The 8,759-nt window shown below is 43.4% G+C and overlaps 1 long non-coding RNA gene across 1 annotated transcript; it reads right to left on the bottom strand.

Annotated features, from left to right (window-relative positions):
* LOC110432298 lies at window positions 7,102–7,669 on the bottom strand. Its single transcript, XR_002449715.1, has 3 exons — window positions 7,594–7,669; window positions 7,257–7,490; window positions 7,102–7,176 (listed from the first exon to the last, which is right to left on the bottom strand). It is a non-coding gene; the product is annotated as an uncharacterized LOC110432298 (long non-coding RNA).

Raw genomic sequence — 8,759 nt, 5'->3', positions numbered from 1 at the left:
TCCACTTTGATGATCCACTCTGCTGGTTTTTGCCAAATAAGATGGGGCAGTCCTCCCACCAACCCCTATCCTCCCCTCTGTGGCGTGCCCCTAGCTAGACCTGCAAATGTGAGCACTCCAGTAGTCGTTGATTTGGTTGTAAAGGAGGTGGCTCGCCTATCTGTGACAGATAATGTTTTGTAGGAAAACAAAGCAACGTTGATTGCTGAGGTTTGTGGCGAAACAAGGGATGATGGGGTAGAAAATTAACAAGAAGCAGCCGGTCGCTGCACTCTGCTCCACCGGTACAAAGAAGCGAAAGGGCTGGAAACGCAAAGAACGAGAGGGCTCATAACTCAGAAGTGCAAAACAGTAATGTTGCCGATACGTCACGAGAAAAAACAAGGTAAGCAGAGGGTTGTTGGTCTACGATCACGCTCAGATTTCCTGGATGACGACACCAACATGGAACCAGCTTCTAAAAAGTGTACTTTCTAACGCCCCACTACAGGAAACAGCTGCTTTGTCGAGTGCCCGCGGCACTCGCAAAGGCACTATTGCACTCGGCAAAGGCTTTGCCGAGTGCCGCACTCGGCAAAGGCCCCTCGGCAAAATTTTTGTCGTCAAAGGGTTCTTTGCCGAGTGCCTTTTATCGGACACTCGGCAAAGGCTTTGCCGAGTGTCTGCGGAGGCTCTCAGCAAAGAAAAGTTACTGTCACGGCGGGTTTATAACTAACGGTTGCTTTGCAGTGTCTCCAAGAAAGACACTCGGCAAAGAATTATCTGCGCCAAAACCTACAGCACTCGGCAAAGATCATTTGTGCCGAGTGCCAAACCTCTGGCACTCGTCAAAAATCTGTGCCGAGTGTCAAAATTGTGGCACTCGGTGAAGAGATTTTTTTGTCTTAAAACTTTTATACTTACTTTACACTTTATTTTGAAGCCTAAGTTAAAATTTGACATAATTCTCGATATATTTCATATATATATATATATTTAATTTATTTCGATTAAATGTATTTCTTCCGAAAATATAATATTAAACTACAGGTGTATCCAATCATAGAATACGATGATTGTAAAATATATATTCATAATAATTATTATAGTTTGAGACTATTTCTTAAAGCACGTCCAAAATTTCAAACGTCTTATACATAAAATATGGCGATAAAATTGTGAGAGAAATGATTTTAATTATATAAATTACAAATAACTTCCGAAAATCTTAAAACCTGGCGACACGTCTTAACATCACATGAGGACATTATGATAAAAATTTGAGAACATTTCGCGGAAGTTGTCTTGTACGATAGTTTTAAACCAATGCCTCTCACTTCATTTCACATGTGATCACATGTGAGAGGTGTGAGTTTATAATTAACGTACGTGATAACTTTTGTGAAACGTTCCCAAATTTTTATCATAGCATCTACATGTGAAGTAAAGACACGTCGTCAAGTTTTAAGATTTTTAGACTTCATTTGCAATTTATATAATTTAAATGCATTTCTCCCGCAACTTTGTCGCCATATTTCGTGTATTAGACGTTCAAAATTCTGGGTGCGCTCCTGAAAATGGTCTCAAACTATAGTAAGGCCTTGTTTAGATGCGAAAAGATTTTAGTTTTCACTATTGTAGCACTTTCGTTTGTTTGTGGCAAATATTATCCAATTATAGACTAACTAGGATTAAAAGATTTGTCTCGCGATTTACAGCTAAACTGTGCAATTAGTTTTTATTTTCGTTTATATTTAATACTTCATGCACGTGTCGAAAGATTCGATGTGACGAGAATCTTGAAAAGTTTTTGGTTTTCAGGGTGAACTAAACAAGGCCTAAGTATTGTGAATATCATTTTTCCATCCAACTAATTCTATGATTGGATGCACCATCTTTGCCGAGGGTCGGGCTTTGCCGAGTGTTTGGCACTCGGCAAAGCATTTAACACTCGGCAAAGTTCGGCTTTCCTGTAGTGCCCTACACTCTCTGAATGCTTGGGAAAGGAAGGCCTGCAGTTTGTGAGGGCATCTGACCAGGACGAACCACGTGTTGCAGAAATCTGAGCAAGTTTGTGTTTAGGTATGGCCAAAGGCCTTGTTTAGTTCACCCCAAAAACTAAAAAGTTTTCAAAATTCCCCGTCACATCAAATATTGCGGCACATGCATAAAGCATTAAATATATACAAAAACAAAAACTAATTACACAGTTTGTCTGTAAATCACGAGATAAATCTTTTGACCCTAGTTAGTGTATGATTAGATAATATTTGCAACAAACAAACGAAACTGTTACAGTAGCAAAATCCAAAAAAATTTCACATCTAAAAAAGGCCAAAGCACGAAAGACGGCAGCTGACATGATGGAAGAACCTGTCACAGCTATGTTTAGGTATGGCCAAAGCAAGTTACTGTTCGTTGTGCGTACTCTGTACACCACAAAGCTTTTTATTGCGAGGCTGCCGGAACAGTCCTACGTGGATAAATGAAATTTATAGTATGGGACTGATGGGGATTGGGGAATGGCCCGGCAGTTCGTGGCCTTTAGAATCTTTAGGAGGACCCAACATTCTTTTCTTATGTGAAACCAAAATGGATAAGAATAGAATTGAAAAGTTTAAATGGAAACTTGGTATGACAAATACGGTAGCTAAAAACTGTGTGTTTTTTTTGGAAGAAGGATATTATTTTCATTTTCAGGAAATATCCAGGTATTACATTGACGAGGATGTGGAGAAATATAATGGTTTCCCCTAGAGATTTACAGGTTTCTACGGCGAACCCCATACAAAGTCTTTGTCATGGAGAGCTCTATGAACTCTGCACGCAGCAAGGAAATGTCCTTGGTTATGCATGAATGGGCGACTTCAATGAAACTCCCATAAGTTGTGAAAAAGACTGAGGTCGGCCTCGGGTGCAAAGCTGTATGGACAAATTAAGGGAGGCACTGGAGGACTGTTCTCTCCCTGACATTGGTTTTTCTGGCACCCTTCAGATGGAGGAATAATGGTCACACAAAAAAACTGTATATCGGAGAGAGGCTGGATCATGCTGTTGCTTGGTGGACAGGACCGTGTTTTTTTTTTCTGTTTCGTGGCCAGCCGGCCGGATACAGGAGGAACCAGTGTGTTACAATTATTGAGAGCATCTGGAAATTAACAACTCAATGTAGAGCAGGAAGAGTTAGAGATGCTGTTCGGGAGGTTGCTAGTGAGCTGTGGGATTGGAGCAAGAATGTCGTGGGAGACGTAGAAAACTGTTGTAAGGAAGCACTCACTGAGAGGATATAGCATATGAGCAAATTCTGAGACACAAGTTAGAAAAAATAGAAGATAAGAGGGAGTTGTACTGGCTCCAAAGAGCACATGCCCATGCATTGGCTGCAAAAAGGGGATCGAAACATCAAATATTTCCAAGAACACGTTCGCAAAAAAAATATTTCCAAGAACATGCTACAGAAAAAAAGAATAAATTAAATAAGTTGATCATGGATGATGGTTCACGCGCAATGAGCTCCTTGACCATGTACAATCAAAGGTTAATCCTGATATGAATATTTTTCTGTTGACAGAGTATACAGTGGAGGAAATAAAACAAGATGATATTAGTGATCTTAAAGCCCCTGGTGCTGTTGGAATGCCAGCTGTTTTTTATAAACAATTTTGGACTATTGTGGGGCATGATGTGGTAAGCGTGGTTATGAATTTTCTAAATGGAGGTGCAATGCAACAGGACTGGAATGATACAGTAGTACTGTAGTAGTCCAAATTTCAAAGGTTGCAAACCCTGATAAAGTCCAGGATCTCTGACCAATCAGTTTTTGTAATGTGATATATAAGATCGCATCAAAGGTTCTATAAAAACGCTTGAAAGTCATCCTGCCAGACATTATTTGTTTAAATCAGAGTGCCTTTGTACCTGGAAGACTCATTACTAACAATGTTCTGCTGGCTTATGAAATCACTCACTACACGCAGACCATAAACTCTAAAACCATGGGAATCTATCTTAACCTCTACCAATTTTACCCTTGCATGTTTTCCCTTGCACGAACTAGCTAGTTCCTTGTGGAAAATATGATACCCTGAATACTTTTAGCTAGTTCACTGTGGAAAATATGATACCCTAAATACTTCTAGGTGAAGTGCTACAACGGTAATTCTGTCCATTTTTGGATTATTTCTATACGCGTTAAGAAATACCAACACCGAGCCGACAACCCCTGATGGTTAGAGCATTAGGACAGAGCAGTCGGATGGCGTCCAGGCTCCTCTGACACCTGGACCAGGCCGAGGTCCGTTCACACTACAACAGCACCCTCCTGGACTCTAGCACACGTAGACCATAAACTCAACCCTCGAACGGCCTTGTACTCGACCTACATTTGTTTACAAGGCGAGGGCAGATCTTATAGAGGGGGTCAAAACAGAACAGTACAGTCCTCCTGACCAATTTGAGCTCTGCACCAAGAGTAGGGCAACCTAGAGAGAGGAGCGACCGAGTGCACCTCCCCTCCTTCTTTCTCCTCCAACGCCTCGGTAGCAACCTCACCTTGTCTTATCTGTGTTCTTGAGTCCACTAGAGCCACCGAGACCCACACATAGTGACACCCGACGAACAACATTGCTTGTCGTGGTTTCTACCCTACGATGCCTGCATTGTTATCATACTCAAAACACCGTAGCAAACTCCAGGAATTCAGATCGATAAGCCTGTGCAATGTGATCTACAAGGTTGTCAAGTGCCTGGTAAACTATATCAGACCCCTTCTACAAGATATAATATCTCCCAGCCAAAGTGCTTTTATCGCTGGCACAATCATTATTGTTAATGCTCTAATAGCTTTTGAGTGCCTGCACTTGATTAGTTTTAATTGTGATGATAGGGGTTCTCTTTGTGGACACAAATTGAATCTTGTTGGGACACTGCCCCTCCGCAGGACGGAGGTCTCGAGCCTCAGGCCAGGAGGGACAACCCGAAGGCTACACGCCATGTCCCTACTAATCTAGCTGGCCAAGGAGATCCCACGGCTGAAGCAAGGGCGGCCTTCGGAGGAGCTTGCTTCCCGATGCTTAACACTCGTAACCAGCTAGCATGGCATGTTAGGGAAGAGATACTGACATGGCACGCCAGCTTCCCGGTGGCCAGCAGGCCTAGGCTGGCCCGGCCTGAGGCACCAGGCCGTCCCTAGGCCTCGCCTCAGGCACGCCAAGGTAGCACGGCCCGGCCCGCTAAAATGGCCAAAGGCCGGATGAAGGGTCGGTAAATGGCCAAAAGCCCACCGCGGCGTGCTCCCTTAACCGTAACTTCAAACCCCCTCTCACTCGATGCCGCCGCAGTGCCGCACTTGGCTCCTCACCTCCTGCTCGCTCGCGTCGCACACTGCACTCCTCCCCACTCTTGGTCGCACCCGCATCTTTTCCTCCCTCTCTGCTTTGCTCTCCACTCTGGCACACCCTTAGCAGGCCAGCAGGCAGCAGACAACGGCACGACATGACGGCAAATGAGCAGTTAGCGGCTCACGAGTCGTGCCCAACCTCCTCGTGCACCTCCTCCTCACGCATGTCCGTTGTTCGGCGTGCCTGTCGTCCTCAAGCATGTGACCACGGGGTGCCGGCCTTGAGCACGTACACGTGCCCTCCTCCATTCCTTCTCTAGATCAGGTTTCGAGCTCCCCGGGGGCGAGAGCGCCAGTGTCGATCTCAACGGTGAGTACGACGACCGTCGCCGCCACCTCCCCTGCCTCTTGCCGTCTCAGCCTCCCCTTCCCCTTTCTCACAGGCAGTGGGCCATGGACCGACACGGCCGACTACATTGGCCGGGCTTTTCAGGCCGGCACGACACGGAAAATGGCCCTTAGTGTTGTGCCTGGGCCAGAGGCAAGGCCCGCGTGCCACTGAGGCACGGCCCGTAGGGCACGACGTGCCTTGTTAGCCCGACGAGCATCGGGACGTGCCGGCCCGTTGCCATGTCGTGCCATGCCGGGCTGGGCCGGCCGGTTGCCCATCTATAATCTTGCGTACAAGAGCTTTGAGTTAAAACAAATAAACTGCCCGGGAGACAGCAATTTATAGGCCTACAGAGATGGCCTGGATTTTTATGCTGTCACGGTCACGTGCGCATATTTGTATTCTGAATCATGCTTGAAGAGCTTCGTTTAGGCGTTGTTTAGTTCTCAAAAAATTTTGCAAAAAGTTTCAGATTTCCTTTCATATAAAATCCCACTACACGACAACCTTTCAACAGCGACTGACTTGAAGATGCTGAAAGGGGTGTACAACAATGGACGATCCGTTGCTAAATGCTATAGCAACGGACCCCTGCAGACGCGGTTGAAGCCGTCGTTGTATGTGTACAGCGACGGACATCACCTTTAGCAACCGACCGTTAGACATCCCATCTTCAACAACGGACAGCGTGTTAGACCTTTTAGCAACCGACAGTTCATTGCAATAATAAGTTTTAGCAACTGATAGTCCATCAACCACAATTAAATTGGTAAAAAAAATAAACAAGCTGTATTTCAAAATGTGTAAATTAGGCCAAATATACAGAACCAATACAACTTAAAATATATCATACAGATCTTCAATGACATTTACAAATGGGAACATTAATCATACTCATTCATTCACATATCAAATGAGTACTACATATATAATCATGTCACTAGAATACCTTGTTAACATCAATCAAGCTGACATACAAGAATGTCATGAAGTTGCACAACAAGATAATATTGTACCACATGTAGTGGTAGCTAAGTACAAAAGCCAGCAATTGTAATGAGGTTGTACAGAAGCTAATAGTGTTTGCTTGTTGAGCAAAAACCACCATTCAAAAGTGACCTAACATAATGATCAAGAGATAACACCCTCTGGTTCTTGATGTCAAATGCTAAAGCTACCAGCTTCTAGTCCAAAAGCTAAAACTACCAGGATAGTCCAAAAGCAATCAAAGCTACCATGTAGTTCACCATAAGATAATTGAATGGCTTCCAATCAACAAGTCGCTACCAACAATCTCATGATAAAATCCTGCAACAAATTTAGTCCCAGCAACTTAGTGGCTTCCAGCAACACCTTGAGACGATCCTGCAGCACCTTGAGAAGATCTATGAGAAAATCGAGCAACAACTTGAGAAGATCCAGCCACACCTTGAGAAGGTCTTTTTGGCTGTTGACTGCAAACCTTCAGCTGTCACAAATATCTTTAGTTAGAAATTGTAGATAATCACCACACATCAAAAAAAGAGAATACAATCAAGTGGACATTACTCGATTAAATGGCCAAGCAACCGGCATCTTTACAGCATCACCTAGAGTCTTCATTTCAGCATAAGGACGTGGCACTAATGCATCACGTTTGAAGACAATATTCACAATAACTTCACAAAATTTCGTTCCAAGAGCCTCACCCGCAAGATGATTGTTTGGGTTAATTGAAACAACAGTTGCCTTAGCCACTTTTTCATTACTCGACATGGCAAATAAGATCACATCATTTCCAACCTAAAGAAGAAGATGCTCATATGTATGAGAAATGGATAAATCCTAGGTTGAGCATCTACTAAATCACTTGTACGAAATCTGTATGAGAGGTTGAGAAGATTACAAGATCATCACGTGCGAAGCGTTGGACATCATTCGTTGGTGATGTTGCTGTGTTCACGACGGGCGAGGCTGCAGCGGCTGGAACCTGCTAATTGGCCTCATCATCAAGTTCCTCATTCTCTACATAGTCATCACCTACACAGTCATGATCTTCTTCACCATGAACATGCTGATTGGCCTCAGCATGTTTGTCATACGGTGGGCTCTACATCAAGCATTGGAAGAACAGTTACAACAAAGCAAGTGTTGAATGTAATATGACAATTAGGACATGTTAGATAATACAAGTTCAGATTAGTATATGACCAGAATTTAGATTTCTATACTAGAGCCATGTTGTGAAAAGGCCTTTTGATGTACTTTACCATGTGCTTTCTTGAGTTAGAACCATTGTGTGAGTTTGTTTCAACATTTGGAGGTTCTCGTGCCATGCTCTGCTCCTCCCTTTCTTGCATTTCTAAGATTCTTTGTTGAAGCACTAGATTTTCACTTTCGGCCTGTTGACGTGCCAGAACTTGTATTTGAAGCTTTGTCGATGAGTACGCATTCAGTCCTGGGGTACCAATGTCCTGAGGAGTTGGTCCTAGACCCAAACAACGGACTCGCCCCCTTGGCTCCTTTTCTCCACAAACAACAGCAAAAATATCACCTTGCTGAATTGTCCTGTCCATCAACTCCGGATAGACTTTAACAACTTCTTGCAGATCAGCCTAGGAAGAATGAATATGTGGTTATTACTACTACTACAGACTAGTGTTAATGCTGCTACTAGACAAGATTGAATTTGTGGTTATTACTACTACTACAACCAGGAATGAATATGTGGTTATTACTACTACTGCAGCCAAGAATCAATATGTGGTTATAAAAAACTAGGTTTGGTCTAGACTTTGTACAAAAACTTACAATTGTTGATGCTGCTGGCATTAAAGGAACTCCATTTTTCCTAGTATGTGTTTTTATATAGACTTCATCTCTTCGAGGAGGGCGCCCAAGTTGCTGACCCTACAAGTTTTAAATTTCCACAGGTTAAAATGCCCCAAAAATGATCCATTCAAATGAGATGACATGATAAGAGAATGTACCATTTTATGTGCAGCTGAAGCATAGCTCACACTACCCGATGTATGAAGAAACTTCAGCTTCGCACGATTGTTTTTTCCTCTA

The sequence above is a fragment of the Sorghum bicolor genome, chromosome 2 (assembly GCF_000003195.3).
Source record: "Sorghum bicolor cultivar BTx623 chromosome 2, Sorghum_bicolor_NCBIv3, whole genome shotgun sequence".
In the NCBI taxonomy this organism is placed as follows: domain Eukaryota; kingdom Viridiplantae; phylum Streptophyta; class Magnoliopsida; order Poales; family Poaceae; genus Sorghum; species Sorghum bicolor.
The sequence above is the reverse complement of the archived record's forward strand: the minus strand, read 5'-3'. Positions and strand labels throughout refer to the sequence as shown.